The sequence below is a fragment of the Arachis hypogaea genome, chromosome 9, assembly GCF_003086295.3.
Source record: "Arachis hypogaea cultivar Tifrunner chromosome 9, arahy.Tifrunner.gnm2.J5K5, whole genome shotgun sequence".
NCBI classification, from domain to species: Eukaryota; Viridiplantae; Streptophyta; class Magnoliopsida; order Fabales; family Fabaceae; genus Arachis; species Arachis hypogaea.
In genome coordinates this window covers 87,400,073-87,420,845 of record NC_092044.1, presented here as the reverse complement: position 1 = coordinate 87,420,845, position 20,773 = coordinate 87,400,073, and the positions used below count along the sequence as shown (strand labels likewise).

Below are 20,773 nucleotides of genomic sequence, written 5' to 3'. Positions count from 1 at the left end.
CATTGATTTAAAAGTTTCATCACCCAACGATATCAAACAAGTCAAGAAGCACCAAAATAATGCAAGGAATCCTCAACAATTGAGTAGGAAGATGCAACACCATTAGTAAAATGACTTAAGAAAAATGAAAACATGCTACAAAAACTAAATGAAAATGGGAAGAGTAGAAGTATGCGAGTGTGATAAGCAAAAGAAAATGGAAGGGGAGAAAAAAAACTTTTTTTTTTACCGACGCGTGCGCGTCATGCATGTTTACGCGACGATGGGTATATCGGTCAAAGGACGCGTACGCGCCAAGTGCGCGCACGCGTGCGTCGAGTTAGGCGATAGGCTTAGTGTTGGCCTAAAAGTGGCACAACTCTCTGGTAAAAGTACCAGGAATGTGGATCGTGCAATCGACGCGCGCGCGCACAGTGTGTGTGCGCGTGCATGCCAATTTAAGATCATGTGCGCGTACGCGCCAGGTGCGCTCACGCGTGCATAGACTTGTGCCTTAGGCCCAATGTTCGCATAGTGCAGGCCTAACTCTCGGGTTTTTGGCTGGAGGTGAAATTTTGCATCCATGCGTACGCGTACAGTGCGCGTCCGCGTGGATGGTTAAAAAATGCTCAGGTGCGCGTACGCGTTAGGTGCGCGCACGCGTGGATGGTGTTCTGTTTTTTCAAAATTTTTCTAAGTTCTTACACCAATCCAAGCCTTTCAATCCTCCAAACAGCTACCAAAACACCCTAGAACCTTATTCAACATACTATACTACTAACTAAACTCAATAAAACAATAAAACAAGAAATTAAACTAATTCTACCAATATTTACAAAAGAAAAAAAATGAAAATGAGAATCTACCTTCAATAACAACTCAATTCCCTTATTAACAAAACTAAAAGAGTTATGGAAAGAGTTTACCATGGTGGGGTGTCTCCCACCTAGCACTTTTAGTTTAAGTCCTTAAGTTGGACATTTTGAGGAGCTTATTGTCATGGTGGCTTATGTTTGTACTCATCCTTGAATCTCCAAGGATCTTTGCCTCTCAATTGGTTGATAGAATTTCCAACCATCTTCACCAAACTTGGGTGAGGTTCTCCCCAAGATATGAGCTCCCAAAATTGGTCTTCATGTTGTGATCCGGGATCCCATATCTTATTTTCACACCCATCTTCTAGTTGATCATCATGATTCAACTTGGGTGGTAGGCATATAGAATTCTCCTTTATGCGCCAAATTCTCCTTCTAGACCCATACAATTTAGCATTCCTCCAACCATAGTATTTATGCCTTGAGGGTTTAACCTTAATGAGCCTAACATTCTTTTTCCAACCGTTACACCACTCCCTCTTACTCTTAACTCCACAAAGAGCTCTAAGTTGCCCATCATTTTCAATCAAACCATATTCAAGTGAGAAAGTGAAGCTTAGGGATAGAAATTTTACCCACTTGAATGTTATGTTAGGTGATGGTGGCTTGGGAAGTGGGCCTCCCCACACTTAGCCATTGCGATGTCTACGCTCTTGTGCTCTTCCCTTGTAACTTCCACCTCCTGACAACTTATATCAACTTCAACCTCTTCCTCTTGGTAGTTTCCCTCCAATTTAATATTTTCTTCGTGGCTTACCAAGGGTATGGGAGGTGAGGTATCTTCTTCCTTACCCTCTATGTCAAGCTCAATGGGAGAGGATTCAATTGTGGATAGGAACTCATCAATAATTGAATCCATCTCTTGATCAACCTCTTCAAAGTCTTCAACCATGATATGCTTTGGAGGTTGCGCACCCTCCTCAACATCAATGTCAAGCTTCTTGGAAGAGTTTTCCATGATACTACATTCCCATGGACTCTCAACGTCTCCTAAATCTTCAACCACTTCTTCCTTTTCTTCAATAACCGTAGGCTCCTCCAATTGCTTTAATACAAAATAGCCTCCCTCATTTTCCATCGGGTTTTCCAATCTCTCCTTCATGCTATGATCTTCAATGGATTCTTCACATGTGGTCACGGAAGCACCTTGAGTGTCCAAAAATTTGTAGGCTAAGGTAGACACTACCTTGGTCAAGTTAGTCACAAACTCTAGGGTGTTCCTTTGCATATCTGCTTGTCCTTGAAGTAGCAATGTAAGAGAGTCATCTATTGGGGCTTGGGGTGGATAAGAGGGTTCATTATTTTGGAGAGAGGGTTTATAGTAGGAATGTGGTTCTTCTTGGTAAGGGTATGGAGATGGTGTGCATTGAGGTGGTTCTTGAGAGTAATTGTGTTGGAATGGTGGTGGTTCCATGTATGGTTCATATGGCTCATAAGGTGGTGGGTATGGTGGATAAGGATTAGGGTCATATGGAAGGTTTTGGTGATATGGGGCTTATGAGCAAGGTGGTTCAAAATCATGTTGAGGGGGTGGTTTATAAGCATGTGGTAGTGGTTGTTGACAATCACAATAAGGGTTACCACATCCATTAGATTGATATACATTAGGATAAGAGTTATACCCATAAGGGGTTGGGGGTTGTTGCCAATAAGGTTGATCAATCCCTTGAGGCTCTTCCCATCTTTGGTTGTGCCCAAATCCTTGATGCATATTACCATTGTAGTTCCCATTTCTTACAACATAATTTGAGCCAAACTCATAGCCAAAGTGAGGATGAGAATTCATAGTAGCAAAGAAAACAAAAATTAACAAAGATAAGCAACGAAGTCCTAAACCTAACAAAAACTAACAAACAAGCAAAAGACAAACATATTCACAATATTCACAATAACCAATAATGTAACACCATTGCAAGTCCCCGGCAACGGCGCCATTTTGATGATTGGATTTTTGACGGTTTAGAATTTCACAAATGAATTCTCGTCGAAGTATAGTCTCTAAACCAACAATAATCCTCTCATACAAAAATTTGTTTTTCACAAGTACAAACCCCTAAAATCTATAAACCGAAGTATTTAAACCTCGGGTCGTCTCTCAAAGGACTTGCAAGGTAGTGTTCTTGTTATTGGTTATGGACTTGTTTATTTTGGGATTTTGGATGAGAAATATGAATATTAAATGGTAAGAAAACTTTATTAACAAAATGGTCTTGGCAAGGGTTGGTTGTCAAGGGTCTTCATCATTATCACTAGCCACAAGTATGGTAGTTGCAAGGATTAATCCCACTTAGTCATCCTTAAATCAATTAACAAAGGAAAGACAAGTGAGTTATATCAATCCTAGTCCATAAGTCCTAGCTTTCCACTAATTGGATTAATGAAGGCTAGAGTTAATGGCTATCAACTATCAATCAATTGGACACTAGAAACTCAAGAAATCCTAAGTCACCTTCTCAAGCCAAGAACATAGAATTCTACTCTAACATCCTCTCAAGCATTTCATCAAACACTTGGAGGGTAATGAAAGAAAGCATTTTTTATTTGTAAGAATAAAAGGAATCAACAACTAACAATTACAAAGAATTAACAAAACAACAATCAACAACATCACAATCACATGAATTATCTCAAATTGCATTATTAAAAGAAAACAAAAGGACAAAAATATCTCAATTACAAAACCTAGAAACAAAATAAGAGAAATTACAACAAGAGGATAGGGATAGAAAGAAGAACCAAAGTGTAGCAATCATCTAGTGAAGGTAGAAGTAGAAGGAGACTTGAATTAAACCTAGAACTATAAGATCCTAATCTAACCCTAATTCCTAATACTAACTCTAGAGAGAAGAGAGAGCTTCTCTCTCTAACTCTAACTACTTCTAAAACTAAACTATTACTAATGATTAAAAGTATCTAAAGTATATTGATTCCCCTTCAATACTTGACTTAAATAGCATTAGAAATGAGTTGGATTGGGCCCACAAGGCTCCTAAAACCGCTGGGGACGATTTCATTAAAGTGGGCCACGGACAGAATCGGCGTGCGCGCGCAAAGTGCGCATGCGCGCCCCTGAACGCGAAGCAACATATGGCAAAATTTATATCATTTCGAAGCCCCGGATGTTAGCTTTCCAACCCAACTGGAACCGCATCCTTTGGACCTCTGTAGCTCAAGTTATGGTCAATTAAGTGCAAAGAGGTCAGGCTTGACAGCTTTTTGGTTCCATCATTTCTTCATGAGTTCTCCAACTTTACATGCTTTTTCTTCTTTCCCTTGATCCAATCTTTGCCTCCTAAATCTGAAATCACTTAACAAACATATCAAGGCATCTAATGGAATCAAGGTAAATTACATTTAGCTATTTTAAGACCTAAAAAGCATGTTTTCACTCTTAAGCACAATTAAAGGAGAATATACAAAACTATGCTATTTCATTGAGTAAATGTGGGTAAAAGGTGATAAAATTCCCTAAAATCAATACAAGATAAACCCTACAAATGGGGTTTATCAAGGATAAAAGAGTCTTCTTAGATCAAGAGTTCACGGCTGAAGAGGTTCTCCAAGCACTCAAACAGATGCATCCTACTAAAGCACCGGGGCCTGATGGGATTCCGGCTCTCTTCTATCAAAGAATGTGGAAGATCATGGGGAGAGATGTCACTAAACAGGTACTAAATGTCCTTAATAATACTACTGATCCAATCCTACTCAATACAACTCACATTTGCATGATACCCAAAATAAAAAATTCAACCCACACAAAAAGATTTCAGACCTATCTCTTTATGCAATGTTATCTTTAAACTTGTAACAAAAACTATTACAAACATACTCAAACATATCTTACCGGATATTGTTGAAGAATTTCAAAGTGCTTTTGTGCAGGACAGGCTTATAACGGATAATGGACTGGTGGCTTTTGAAATCTTTCATTACATGAAGAAAAAATTTGCAGGACAAAAAGGATACATTGGTTTGAAACTGGATATGGCAAAAGCATATGATAGGATTGAGTGGAACTTCCTAATAGAAGTGCTGACAGTAATGGGCTTCTCAACAAAATGGACCAACCTCATCTGGAGATGCATATCGACAGTGTCCTTTTCGGTGCTGATCAATGGGAACCCAAGCAAGAATTTCAAGCCTAGCAGAGGACTAAGGCAAGGAGATCCACTATCGCCCTATTTGTTTGTTCTCTGCACCAAGGTTCTTTCAGGACTATTAATTAAAGCACAAGAAAGGAAGATGATAAGGGAAATTAGAGTAGCAAGACAAGCACCACAGATAAATCACATTTTCTTCGCAGATGATAGCATCCTCTTTTCAAGAGCTACAGATCAAGACATCCAATCAATCAAAGAAGTTCTGGTCCAATATCAGGCAGCCTCGGGCCAAAGGATCAACCTTGATAAATCAGAAATCTCTTTCAGCCGAAACTTACCAACTATCAGACAGACGCTTATACAAGATTGGTTAGGGATAAAGACAGTAGAGCAACACTCTAAATACTTGGGTCTACCTACTTTTGTAGGAAGATCCAAAAAAGAGGTTTTCGATTTCATCCAGGAGAGAATTTGGAAGAAGCTCAAAGGTTGGAAAGAAAGGTACTTATCAAGAATGGGAAAAGAAACTCTGATTAAAGCAGTAGTCCAAGCAATACCCACCTACATCATGGGATGTTTCCAGATTCTAAAAGGACTGTGCCAACACATAAATGCAATGATCAGAAAATTCTACTGCGGAAGCAAGAATGGAGAGAGGAAAATGCATTGGGTCAAATGGGACAAGCTCTGCCAAAACAAGAAGGATGGGGGTTTGGGATTCCGAAATTTTGAAGGATTTAACTCGGCACTGCTAGCCAAACAGGGATGGAGACTTATGAAAAAACTAGATTCCCTAGCCGCTAGACTCATAAAGGCCAGATACTACCCAAGAACAGATTTTCTGGAATCCACAGCAGGCTTCTCACCAAGTTATACTTGGAGAAGTATTTGGAATGCCAAAGGAGTGCTACAAATGGGTGGAATTTGGAAAATTGGATCGGCCAGAACAGTCAAAATTTGGGGCTCTCCTTGGCTCCCAAATTAGAATGGTTTCAAGATTTGGAGTCCTATTAACTCTTTAGGAGGTAATGCAGTTGTGAGAGACCTTATGGATGAAAACGAAAATAGATGGAACGCCAGGCTAATCAGAGAAAATTTTTTGGAGTTCGAAGCTCAACAAATCCTAACAATTCCACTACCAATCACAAATCAACAAGATGAATTTTACTGAAAATTCACAAGAAATGGAGAATTCAGAGTTAAAGATGCATACCATCGCATTATGCAAGAAAAGAATCTCCAAAACAGAAGTGAACCCCTCCCAGACCCGAATGAACCAAAATGGGGGAGATTGTGGAAAGCCAAAGCCCACCCCAGAGCAATAAACTGTGTGTGGAGAGTGTTGAATAATTCACTTCCAACTCGCCTCAATCTGCAAAAGAGAGGAGTGAATTGCGTAGCACTGTGCCTAAGATGCTGGAAAAAGGAGGAAACAGAACATCACCTACTCAAAAAGTGTGAATTTGCCCGTTGTTTCTGATTTCATAGCCAATTGGGAATTCGTACCTCAGATTCTCCTGAGTTGGACATCAGAAAGTGGATTGAAGAATTGTTGGATAAGTTGGACAGGGATTCGCAGGATCTTTTATGCATGAGCATTCTCCACCTTTGGGTTGCACGAAACGAAGTCCTCCATGAAGAACTAGATAGATCACTCATGAAAGTAGCAGACAGAGTCATGAAGAATTTCAAAGAGTACCAAAAAGCTCTCACAACAATTGAGGATGGAATTCACCCACCTCTGCCAGGTTCACAAAGTGCAAAATTTTAGAGAAAACCAGCAACCCACAAGCTGAAAATTAATGTAGATGCATCATGCATTGATGAGGAGACATTGGGAATAGGAGCCGTGGCAAGAGACTCAGAAGGAGCCATACTCATGGCTAGCACGTGAAAAGTAAATTTATCTGTTAAGTCACATGAGGCTGAGACTTTAGCATGTTTGATGGGCTTAGAAAGAGTCCGAGAATGTTGTTTTTTGATATTATTGTGGAGAGTGATAACATTGAGGTCATACAAAGTCTTAGAGAAAAAAGAACTCAAAACAATTACTTCAGTACTTTTATTGTTGATTGTTTGCATCTAATTCCTAGTTTTAGATCAGTAGAATTTTCACATGTTAAGAGAAATGATAATAGAGTAGCTCATAAATTGGCAAATATGGCTCTTACCACTCCAAACACAGTATGGATGGAAGAAGCACCCCAAAATATCTATAATCTGGCCTAGTTAGAACGCCTACGACCTATTCCTGAATGATATTGCTACCTTTACCCATAAAAAAAATGATGAATGATATATATATATATATATATATATATATATATATATATATATATATATATATATATATATATATATATAAGCCACGTTTGGTTTCTTCTTTTACTATTTCCTTAATGGCTCCGGGACAAAAGAAAGAAACGAAAAGTGATCCAAGTGATCCAATTGATAAGGAACTTAACGAATATTTAATGTTATTTGCTAGTAAAAGTGATCCAATTGATAAGGAACTTAATTAATAATAATAATGATAATGATAATAGTAATAATAATAATAATAGCAATAATAATGATAATAGTATAACAATAATAATAATTTTTTATTTTTTTAAAATATCTTATTATATTAAAAATTATTTAAAAATCTTAATAGATTTTAAATTTAAAGTATCATAAAATTTAATTAATTTTTTTAAAAAATAATTTTTTAAATAAAATAATAAAATAACTTATTATTTAATTTTTTAAAAATTTGGAATGTAATATTTCATCTTGTTATATTTTGTGTATAATTAAATTTGGTTCAATTATAGCAGCACATTCATCTTATTCAGCAAATTTATAGAAGGTTGATTAACAAAATTTGGTAATAATATTATTAATGTATCAATAGAATTATTTTATTCATTAATTATTCATTATTTTTAATATCTTAATGCAAAGATCTTTAAAGAGATTTTTAGTCTTGTTACTTCTGTACTTATGAGCTTGTTATTGAAGTGTTTTTCAAAGTTTTTTTTTGTCAATTGTTGACTCTTGTGCAAAAATAAAAGATAAACTGATTATTTTTAACATTGGATTTAATTTTAGGTTGTAGGATGTAATTTTGAAGTTACTTTCCTGAAAATTTGATTTATCCATTGCCTCATTTTACATGAAATATTATTACCGCGCAGCTACTTTTGGAACAATTTGTATTCATTACTGACTAGTTATTCGTTTAAATGCAAATCTCTACAGGTAGATAAAAAGGAGATCGATGGCCTGCAAGAGCAGGTTTGTCTAAAAAGAAAAAAGTTTGGTAACCAAAAAATTTCAGCTATAATTAGTCAAATTTTTTTATAATATATTTTATTTATATTATTTAATAATAGTTTTATTTTTTAGTTCATTCTCTTATCATTTTATTTATTATTCCACTTATTATATTTTTATCAACTCCACTTATTAATAATATTAATTATAATATCATATCCCTTACTATTAGACATTCTTGTAATTAATACTTAATATTCCTTTTATAATTTGATTTTTATATTTATGAATAAAATAACAATAATTATATGACATTAATTATCCTAAGACACACGTAATAGCATATATAGTTTTTCTGGTATGTTCATATAAAGAATAATAATAATAATAATAATTAATAACAGTTATGATTTATCATCGTAATTGATTCTTGCTTTATTCTTTCACCTAATAGAAATATGATAATATCACATAAATTCAATAATTGTAATTGATTATTATCATATACGCTTTTTTATTTTATCATTATTATCATTATTGTTTTTTATTGTAATTAATTTTCTATTTTTGTTAAGTCATTTATCATCATTCAATGGAGAGATACAAAATTTGCTACTCTAATATGATTTTGTTTCCGTTAATTCAATCATTTTCATTCAAAATTCACAACTTTAATACCATTGCAAGCACAATTAGAATAGGTCAAGAAATTTTATAAGAAATCATCTTTATCATTACAAATAGTATGACATTTTGAATTCAACCTTAATACGGTACCTATGGTAGAAAGTGTTAAAGAATTTGAACAACAGATGGATTCACCCGACGAGGTTATTGTCAGTCAATCAATTTTCGAGAATATGAAAAACTACACTAGTTTTGATGAGGTATGATAAAAAAATGTTTTAATTTTTTATGTGTGTTTTTATCTGCATTTATAATTATATTGTACTAACTAAGTTCATACATATAACATTCATACGTTTATATACATAACATCCATAATTATATACAACTAACATCTATAAATTAAATTCATGTGTATTATATATTACATCCATACACATTATTTTCTATTTATTGCATAAGTAACTATAAAATTACCACAGGTGTTTTTAAATTCTATCATAATTGAATTTAAAAAATATCAAATTCTTAAATTAATTTATTCAATTGATAAATTTACTCATAACATCGATAGATTTATACACATAATATCCATTATTTCATGTTAATAACATCCATAATTTGTATTCATAGTATTCATAATTTCATACCTATATGATGTCTATAATTAATAAATTTTTGTAATTAATATTATCAAATTTTAAACTGTACGTCTTATTGTATTTTTCAAATTATCTCATATGTGCACTAATAGGTCATGATTTTAATTATTTTAATATTTTTATTTAATATTCATATGTATGTTTATTTATTGATTTTAATATAACAAGTTAATAATTATTTTTAAAAATTTATTTTTTAATTTTTTTTATATTTTATGTTTTATTTTTTAATAGTCTATATGTAAAATATAAATTGTATAGTAGAAGTTGTTAAAAATTTTTAATTTAATTTTCATAATTTTTGCAGAAAATTATTGCATTTTAATAGATAATAATGTGATTGAGAGATGTTAGGGATTTGATTTGGGAAAAACTGAAATTGATTTTGGAAAGAATATTAATGACTCTAAACATGCAGCAAAATAGTAAATGATAAAGAAGATAAGTGATAAGAAAGTGTATGTCACTTGTTTATCAAGAGAATGAAAATTTTTATGTAACATTTATATATTATAATTATTTTTTGGTTATCTAGCATCACCCGTCTAAAAATATTTGAATTTATGAATATAATTGCAACTTTTTCTTTTATGGAAACTGAACCTGGTCTCATTCTTCAGGTTTTTGACCACAAAGTGATTGAGTTGTGTACGACAAGTACCTCGCATATGTAAATGACTATTTTCAGAATCATACTCTTTTCTACAAGGTATTGATAAGAGATTGATTTTACAATTGTTTTACTGGATTGATATGTGTATATAAATCTGAAAGTTTTAAAATATAGGCTCTCAAAGAGGCTTTTGAGGTCTTTTGCAATAAAGGTATTGCTGGGATCTCGAGTACTGAACTCCTTGCCACATTCTGTGACAACATTCTTACCAAAGGTGGCAGTAACAAAATTGAGTGACAAAGCAATTGAAGAAACTCTGGAAAAGGTTTGCATCATTCTTGATGTTCCATAATCCATATACTTGTATTAACTTAAATGTGTCTGAGATCTTCTAAGAGGATTTCATAATGTCTCTTAACTTCATCAACAGATTTGCATATACTAATAAAGTATTCCAAGTTTACTTGTACATGAATGTGTCACTCACTACTCACTTGTTTCAAAGTTTTAGATTTGTTTATAATAATAAAGAACAAGAAATTTGTTTCTTATAACTAAAATTTTCACACTTACATGTTTGGAATGTTTAGAGTCCAAGAGAAAAGGTGGCAATAGCACCTAGTGCTCCACCTGCTACAACACCCTAGCCTGCCCAGTTAGTATTATTACAACTTATGATTATGCCATAGTTACAATTTATGTATGGTATTTTTTTTTATTAAATAGTCAAACGTGTATATATATATATAACTTTTGTGCAAAACACCAAAGAAATCCAAGAAGTAACAAGTATTTCCAGTAAACTAGAAAATGGTGAATCTTTGATGGTTTTAAGCATAATCATTCAGTCTACTATACTAGTATTGATGTGAGTTCATTTTTGGCAGTTTTGGTTTTGTAAGTTCTAATATTTGTTGAGTATTCTGAATTACTAGTTTGCTTTTTATTATTTGTGTTTCAACTTTTAGTATTGAGATTCACATTCATGATACTAATATTGCCATAACTTTGTATTTCACTTATTATTATTCTTTAAAAAGGTAAAGACTTTAGAGCCTAAGAAGGACAATGATCTTGTGGGTTGCTAGAGAAAAATAAAGAATAAGGATAAGGTGAAAAAGAATGAACAAATGGAAGAAGTAGGCTCTAGCTTGCTGTGTAAGAAAAATGCAAAGGGTTCAATGCTTTATATATATGGATATAGGATAGTCAGGTGTAGCTAATAACAATGGAATCTGAATAGAGAAAACAAGGGAAAAAAAAAAGAAAGTCTTTTGCTTGCTGCCGTCACCATCAATTCTCCAATTCAGCAACTCTTTGAGCTTCAAAACAAGTAGGATTTTTTGTTTATATCTTAATAAGTGAATGCATGTGTTAGATTATATGTTGTACCTGATTTTATGAATTATTATACTTGGATTTATTAGTCGCTGTTCTTTTTCAATTATTTTTACACTTTGTGTCTTATATTATTATCATGAATTCTTAATAACTTGCAGGAATGGTAACATAATGGATTTTGCCATGGCTTGCTCAAATACATTTGGACTTGTTACCGGCATGCTTCTATTTGGACTTAGTTTGTGTGTAATTCCCAGGGGAATTTGGTTGAATGCAGATTGGAACATTAGCAAAAAATCCTTTCCCACAAAGTCGCAAAAATGGCTGTCAAGTTAGATGGGGCCCACCAGGATTTTTCAAATGCCATTATTGTACGTTAGTCACACCAACACTATTGCCATAACTTCTAGAAAAAGTACAGGGTACCAAGTTAGACTCTACCAAATTTTATCAACAACCATTAATTATTAATTTTAAATTTTAAAAATAAAATTTAAATAATTAATATTAAACAGAATTTAAAATATAAGGATCAGGCAAATAATAACCACCCCATAAACATTTCTACCCCTTTACATTGCAACTTTGGAAGTGTCTTGGCTTCCATGCAGATCTCTGCATCGCCGCCTCTGCAGTATGCCACGCACGTCACCACTCTCTCGTCGCACCGCCGACTAATCTGCGTCACTCGCACACACGTCGTTCGCCTATTGCATCCTCGCCGCTCGCGGCTTGCATACCCAATGCCAAACACATGTTTGTGCCACCGCAGCTTCCATCTCAACGATGCTTTGAGCAGCGCTAGTATCCTCTGCAACCAATCCCCGTTACTGCAATGCAATCTCTACATGCGCTGTTTCTTCCTCCACAGGACCACCGTAGTGCCTTTTCCCTCGCGATTCGCCTTGCCGCCGACAACCGCAGTGCGCTCCCTCTCTCTCGTATCCACCTTCTCAATCCTTTATATTTCTCTTTTGGTGAGCCAATTCATCTTCTTTTACTTTTTCTTTTCCAATTTTCTTCCTTTTTTTTCTCTAATTTAATTTAAAAATCAATTTCTTTTTTTAATTGTTTTGATTGTTAAAATATACATGTTGTGTCTATTATAGACTATGATGATGAGTGTGGCAGTCAGTGAATCTGTGCTCATATTAAAGATTTTCTTCATATGCATGTTCTTTAATTTCATGATGATAATTTGGATAGAATGGGATTTCATGCAGGATTATGAATACCTCCAGATCAGAGACAGATTACTCCGGCATTTTCAATGTATTTGGCAGAAGTATTTACTCCCAATGAGAGTGCACAATCATTTAACAATAGTTAGTCACTTTGAATTCACCTTTTGATTTTGCCATTCTAGCACTGAGTAACATTTATTATTTACAGGTATGTATATGAAGAATACTCCATTGTCATCAAACAACATGGGCGGTCAAAATCATATAACCTTCAAATTTATTGACAGATTACTTCAGCACTTCAAATTTATAACCTTCAAGTTTATTGTTTGTTTAGTTTCATGAACGGTGAACTTTGGGTTGTAGTCAATTATCTTTAGATCATATGACAAATAATTATTTATTTCATTTTTATTTCTGTAGTCTTGATTAAAATAAAGTTAATCTTCTTTACTAAATGTCTGGGCTTGTATTCAAAGTTTAGGTTAGGGTGCACCGGAGCAAATCTAAACCTTACCCGATTTTAAGTAGTTATTAAATTAATGACATATCCAAGTAAGTTTTAAACAGAAGACACATTTATTAAAGATACATATATTAAAGACACATCCCTATTTATGAAAATCATTTAGTAAAAAGACACATCTATTAAAAACACTTCCAACAAAAGAGACATTAATTAAAGACATATCCAAATAAGTTTTAAAGAAAAGACACATCTAACAAAAGACACATCCATGAAAGACATATCCAAATATCAATTGATTAAAACAAAACAAGTATTTAACAAAAGTAAAATGATATATTCTGAAGAAGCACTCCTTAACATATCAAGAAAAGATACATCTACTGTTTTCATTTCTAACAACTTCTACTTATATGCTAATTAATCAAACAAAGCATCTTAAGAACCTATAAACGAATAGTTTAACGAAAAATAATGGCTCCACCAAGCCAGTACTATTTCTGCCTAAATGAATTCAAAGAACACAAGAGAATGTTATGACATTCTACTTCTTATTCCGAAGAATATACAGGTTGGCTTTCGACAAGTTTTTTGAGCATCTCATCATTTGTAAGATCAGGTGAGGCAAAGGTCTTATCAAGTCTTTCTCTATACTGCATAATCTTTTGTTTGTTCTCCATCTATGCATCTCTCAGAAAATTGGAACAATCCTTCTCTCAGAAATCCATGTCAAACACCATGTGATCAACCATTTACAAGCTCTTACTTTGCTCCTAAATCAACAACAGAAGAAATTCACCATAGTTATAAACAAAGACTAGCCATTCATGATTAATTCAACATTTTATCATAATGAATTGGTGTTTAGTAATGATGAATTTTTAGTAAATTCAATTCTATGGAGTTTCCATGGTAGCATATAAGCAATAAAAAGTCAATAAACTCATCATAGCATATAGCTAAAAAACCAAAAATATCAAGAGAAAAAATGAAAACAACTCTCCAAAAATATCTCTTAATGCTACAATTTTATATGAACAAAATCAAACTCAATTTCAAATATCTCTTAATATATATACACTACCTTATACAAGAAAAAATCAGCAAACATTCAAAACAGTAACACAGAAAAATAAATTCAAATAAAAACCTCAAACATCTCTTTTTGCTTAATGACAATAAAGGAACATAAGATCAAGGAATATATATAATATAATACAAGAAAAATCAGCAAACATTCAAAACAACATAAAAAAATATATTCAAATAAAAAACTCAAACATCTCATTTTGCTTAATGACAACAAAAGAACATAAGAACAAGGAACACACACACACACACACACACATATATATATATATATATATATATATATATATATAAGTACAACATAAGAGCAAGAAACATATATATATGTCAGTACTTTGTAGTAAAAGACACATACTAATACAACCTATTATTTTGCTTTTTTTATGTTTTACTTCTTTTTTGATTATTTTTCCACAAATCTTACATACAATATAAAATTGTGAAAAAAAATATGTGAATCCTAAGAGTAAATTTTGATTTAGCATATATTTTCAGAAAATCAAACTACTTATCTTTGCTTAATGACAACAATCAAAGGTCCAAGGGTTACAACCAATAAACAATTCAGCAGTACAAAACTAAAACTAATAAATAATTCAGCACGTACCATCACTCTAAAGACACATATATAGTAATATTTAATTGCTGCCATTACAACAAAAACTTTTCCTCCCTTTTCCTTCTCCTTTTAAATTAGCATTGCAAAACATCGCTCCTAATATGCAATTGATATTTTCAAACCAAATACACCTTTATCACCTTTATTATATGAATGTAATACCCAATGACATGCTCACATATGAAACCTGTAAAATTTTAGGTTTCTGAAAACAGTAAAGTAGCACTTATCTCTTATTGTAGCACCGGCGCCTGAGGAAAGACAGGTTGCATGACGGGACTCCGTCGCGAAGCAGGGAATGACGGTGAGCTACGGGGCTAGGACGCAAGGCAGGGATCGACGTTGGCTGAGGACTCACAGGTCAAACAGCAGTGGGGCGTAGGTAGACTTTAGCTATGACGTGTGTTGAGGCGCAGCGATATGAGGCAGTATCAGGGGGAGCTGTAGGCTTGACAGGAGGATGCGTCTTCAACGGGGGCGCGATGGCAACATGCAACAGAGGCGGCGGCGCTTGGGCGACTAAGTGGAGCAAATCGAGACGGTTGCTGTCTAACGGTCTAGCGGCATTGACTACCGTTGACGGCAGCGACCGTCGAAGACTGCACAAAGAAGAGGTTGTGCGGCGCTGAAGGTGGAGCGTTTTGGATGTGATTGCACAGTAGAGAGGTGGTCAATTTAGGTTTACAATGGTAAATGAAGGACACTAGAATTGACCTAGGTTAATTTGGGATGTGATTTTTTAAATTTTATTGGGCTTTGGGGTCCAACTCAACAAAAGTTGGCAGAAATTGGCAGAAACTATGTTGGTAACATAGCGGGATTGTAACTTCTATTAGGCATCTTACACACTTATTTATGTGCTGCTACCATTGCTTCCTTCTGTATTTTTTTTATAAAATTAATAAAGATTAGTTTTCTCACAATTTTTTCTTTTTAGAAATAAAATAATGATACCTACCAGCTGAAATATTAATTTATAACATAATTTCTATGGCGGTGTATTGATGCAGATTTTTAAACCACAAACTACCAGCAAGTGCATCGGGTCCTATCAAGTAGTAAACTCACGGTGAGTGAGTGTCGATTCCACGAGAACTAATAGATTAAGCAAGCAATCGTCAATCGATTATTCTAGTCAGACAATCAAAATTAAATTTTTAGAAAGCTTGACATTAACAGTGAAGTAAATGAAGGCAAACAGTAAGTGTTAAAAGATAACGTGATTAAAAGAGTTAAGGTTATGAAGATGTTGAGTCTTCCAGATCAATACTTTTCACTTTTCACTTTGATCATGAAAAGATACATCTATGGTAAATCATTGATAATCAAACCCCAATCCCTTGGTGATTTAATTTCTCTTTAACCTAATTAATCGCTAATTCTTTAGTCAATTATTTAAGAAAAGAGTTGAAGAACATTCACTGATTTATAAGCCACACAATTCATAAGAATCTCCCCTAGTTGATTCAATATCACTTATCAAGTCTAGTTTCAAGCTTAATTCAATCAATCAACTTTTTCAATAAGTTAAAAGAATTCAAGTCAGAAGAGAATTGTTTTCTGACACATTCAATTCTTTTGAATGAATAACAAAATTTTTTTCTTAAGATGATATCAATGCATTAATCAAAGGTAGAAAAGATATAATATTAGTCTATAGGAATCAACAGAGCTCCTAACCTTAACCAAGGAGATTAGCTGCTCATGTCTTCAGAGAGAACCTTAAAATTTTGAAAAGTAAAAGTACCGAAGAAGAGGAAACCAGCCTAAAATGTCTGACTTTCTGATGCACCACTATTTCGTGGTGCATCTTGTGCTTAATTGAGTGGATTCTATCCATTATTCTCACACTTATTCATACAATTTGCATAGTTTTACAATTCCCTCCTAGTTTTGTTCTACAATTGAAAACTTGCTTCCTAAGCCCTTAAATTGTGTGTTTTAATTCTCCTTTATGCCATTTGATGCCGTGATCTGTGCGTTAAGTGTTTTCAGGCTTTATAGGGCAGAAACGACTTAGAGGATGGAGAGGAAGCTTGCATAAATGGAAGCATCACAAGAATTAAAGGATATAACCAGTGAGGAACGACGCGTGCGCGTACCTAACGCGTGCGCGTGAATTGTAGTTCGCACGGCGACGTGTGCGCATGCCTGATGCATACGCGTGACATGCGCCACCTACATAAATCACAAAAAATGCTGGGGGCGATGTTGGGCCGAGTTTGGACCCAGTTTTTGGCCCAGAAAAACAGACTAGAGCCAGGGGACAAGCAGTGACTCAACACACATTCTCATACGGATAGTTTTAGTTTTAAATGGGAATCTTAGAGAGACTTCTATTACTTCCTCTAGGGTTTTTGGCATTCATAGTTTGAGAGTTTTGTGCTTTTGATTTGGATATTGAGAAGAGTTACTACCTCCGTTGAAGTTTCCATTATTCTAGTTTGTTTCCTTTTTCCCTTACTCTTTGATATCCTTAATCCTTGTTCAGAGTTACAATTGGATTGTTTTTAGAATTTATCAATGCAAAAAACTATTTTTACCTTTAATCAATTGTCAGTTATTATTCAATTTATCATGTCTTCTCTTTATTCCCCTTATATGCCTGTGAACATAGTATTCATGTCAATGGAGTAGATTCCCAACTTGACTTGGGAGTTGATTAAGAGGAGAACCTTGAGTTGGGAACACTCAAGTGTTAATTTTAATTGGAAGTTGTTGGCTGACTCTCTAGTCTCTAACTCTAATCCCTCCTTAGAAGAGGATTAGGACTTGAGGACAGGGTTGATTAGTTAGTTACTTGACTTTCCTTTACTTAGTAAAGGATAACCAAGTAGAACAACAACCTCTTACTATTACACTTGGGAACATCCAACAAGGATAGAACTTCCGATTAATCTTCTCCCGGTCAAGGCTTTCATTTTGATTATATAAATTCTCTCATTAATTTTCATTACCTTAATTTAAAATTATTTACTTTCTGTTGTTCAACTCTTAAAATTTTTGGAAAACCTCTAATCAATAAAATAGCACTCTTTTGTCAACTCGTTGGGAGATGACCTGGGATTCATACTCCCAGTATTTTATTTCTAAATTTTGTGACAACTCTTTTAAATTGATACGCAGAATTTTTATTGATTAAGAACTGTACTTGCAACGCTGATTTCTAAATTAAATTCTTAATCGGTAATTTTCCGTACATCAATTTTTGGCGCTGTTGCCAGGGAGTTGCAATAGTGTCCTAAATTATTGATTAGTGTAAATATTTTTATTTACGTATTTGCATATTTTATCTTTATTTTTATTACCATGAGCTGTATGTTTCTTTCATTGAATGACGTGTTCACTACCTGATCCGAGCTTAGCCACATTTGATCCGGAAATTGAAAGAACTTCTTCACGTATACGGCGAGCTCGGCGTCGGTTAGCCTCTGAGGATGGTGAAGTGGTTACTACCAATTCACCAGTCTTATCTGAGGACGAATTTGAAGCGTCATTTAAGGGGGAAACAAGCTCCTCTTCTACTGATTCTGTTGATTTACGCGCAGATAATATGGCAGCACCCCAAAGGGTTACTCTCCAGGAAGCAGGAGCTCCAGACTTTACGCTGCCACCATTCCAAGCGCGTCATCCAAATCTGGGTACAAATATTGAACTGAAGACTGCACTAATCAATCTACTGCCGAAGTTTCATGGCTTACCTGCTCAAGAGCCTCTCAAGCACCTCAGAGATTTTCAGACAGCCTGTTTTATTGTTAGGCGTAATGGTGCAAACGAGACTTCTATTCTGCTAATCACTTTCTCATTTTCTCTTAAGGAAAAGGCGATGGAGTAATACTACACTCAATCTGAAGCAATTGTTACTAACTGGGATACGCTCAGGAGAGAGTTCTTAGAAAAATACTTTCCAACTGAAGTGACTGATTGACTGAGGAAAGAAATCTCCTGCATTATTCAAGGTGACTCAGAGACTCTGTATGAGTATTGTGAGCTGATGAGCGGATAATTTATACGCTTTTTGGCATTGTTTTTAGTATGTTTTTAGTATGATCTAGTTATTTTTTAGTATATTTTTATTAGTTTTTAGATTAAAAATCACTTTTCTAGACTTTACTATGAGTTTGTGTGTTTTTCTGTGATTTCAGGTATTTTCTGGCTGAAATTGAGGGACCTGAGCAAAAATCTGATTCAGAGACTAAAAAGGACTGCAGATGCTGTTGGATTCTGACCGCCCTGCACTCGAAGTATATTTTCTGGAGCTACAGAAGCCCAATTGGCGCGCTCTCAACGGCGTTGGAAAGTAGACATCATAGGCTTTCCAGCAATATATGATAGTCCATACTTTGCCCAAGATTTGATGGCCCAAACCGGCGTTCAAAGTCACCCTCAGAATTCCCAGCGTTAAACGCCGGAACTGGCACCAAAGTGGGAGTTAAACGCCCAAACTGGCACAAAAGCTGGCGTTTAACTCCAAGAGAAGTCTCTACACGAAAATGCTTCAATGCTCAGCCCAAGCACACACCAAGTGGGCCCGGAAGTGGATTTTTATGTCATTTACTCATCTTTGTAAACCCTAGGCTACTAGTTCTCTATAAGTAGGACCTTTTACTATTGTATTTTCATCTTTTGATCACTTTAGATCTCTAGATCATCTTTTGATCATGTTTTTATGATTGAACCCTCTTTGGGAGGCTGGCCATTCGGCCATGCCTAGACCTTGTTCTTATGTATTTTCAACGGTGGAGTTTCTACACACCATAGATTAAGGTGTGGAGCTCTGCTATACCTCGAGTATCAATGCAATTACTATTGTTCTTCTATTCAATTCCGCTTGTTCTTGTTCCAAGATATCACTTGTTCTTCAACTTGATGAATGTGATGATCCGTGACACTCATCATCATTCTCACCTATGAACGCGTGCCTGACAACCACCTCCGTTCTACCTTAGATTGGGTGGATATATCTTGGATTCTTTAACCGGAATCTTCGTGGTATAAGCTAGAACTGATGGCGGCATTCAAGAGAATCTGGAAGGTCTAAACCTTGTCTGTGGTATTCTGAGTAGGATTCAATGATTGAATGACTGTGACGAGCTTCAAACTCCTGAGGGCGGGGCGTTAGTGACAGATGCAAAAGAATCATTGGATTCTATTCCGGCCTGATTGAGAACCGACAGATGGATAGCCGTGCCGTGACAGGGTGCGTTGAACATTTCCACTGAGAGGATGGGAGGTAGCCATTGACAACGGTGAAACCCTTGCATACAGCTTGCCATGGAAAGGAGTAAGAAGGATTGGATGAAGACAGTGGGAAAGCAGAGAGACGGAAGGGATCAAGCATCTTCATACGCTTATCTGAAATTCCTGCCAATGAATTACATAAGTATCTCTATCTTTATCTTTATGTTTTATTCATCATTCATAACCATTTGAGTTTGCCTGACTAAGATTTACAAGGTGACCATAGCTTGCTTCATACCAACAATCTCTGTGGGATCGACCCTTACTCGCGTAAGGTTTATTATTTGGACGACCCAGTACACTTGCTGGTTAGTTGTGCGAAGTTGTAGTGATCACAATTTCGTCCACCAAGTTTTTGGTGCCGTTGCCGGGGATTGTTGAGTTTGGACAACTGACGGTTCATCTTGTTGCTTAGATTGGGTATTTTTCTTCAGAATTCTTAAGAATGAATTCTAGTGTTTCAAGGTGATGTTCTTATCATCACCAAAGCTGATTGATTTTCATCAATTTAGCTCTTGAATGCAATGTCCTGCTGAAGCTTGTTCAGCCATGTCTAATTTCTTTCGACTAAAGCTTTAGACTAACATTGCATGATTCCTGGAATTCTCATTAAGAATTTTGATACCTTTGTTTTCTTTTTCTACTTAATTTTCGAAAAATCCAAAAAATTTTACAAAATCATAAAAACCAAAAATATTTTATGTTTCTTTTTGAGT

At 34.8% G+C, this 20,773-nt stretch overlaps 1 long non-coding RNA gene across 1 annotated transcript; it reads left to right on the top strand.

Annotated features, from left to right (window-relative positions):
• The first annotated feature begins 10,227 nt into the window (after positions 1 to 10,227).
• Positions 10,228 to 13,006, top strand: LOC140174987 (uncharacterized). The gene is made up of 3 exons (XR_011865155.1): positions 10,228 to 10,442; positions 11,617 to 12,435; positions 12,682 to 13,006. It is a non-coding gene; the product is annotated as an uncharacterized lncRNA (long non-coding RNA).
• Positions 13,007 to 20,773: the final 7,767 nt, after the last annotated feature.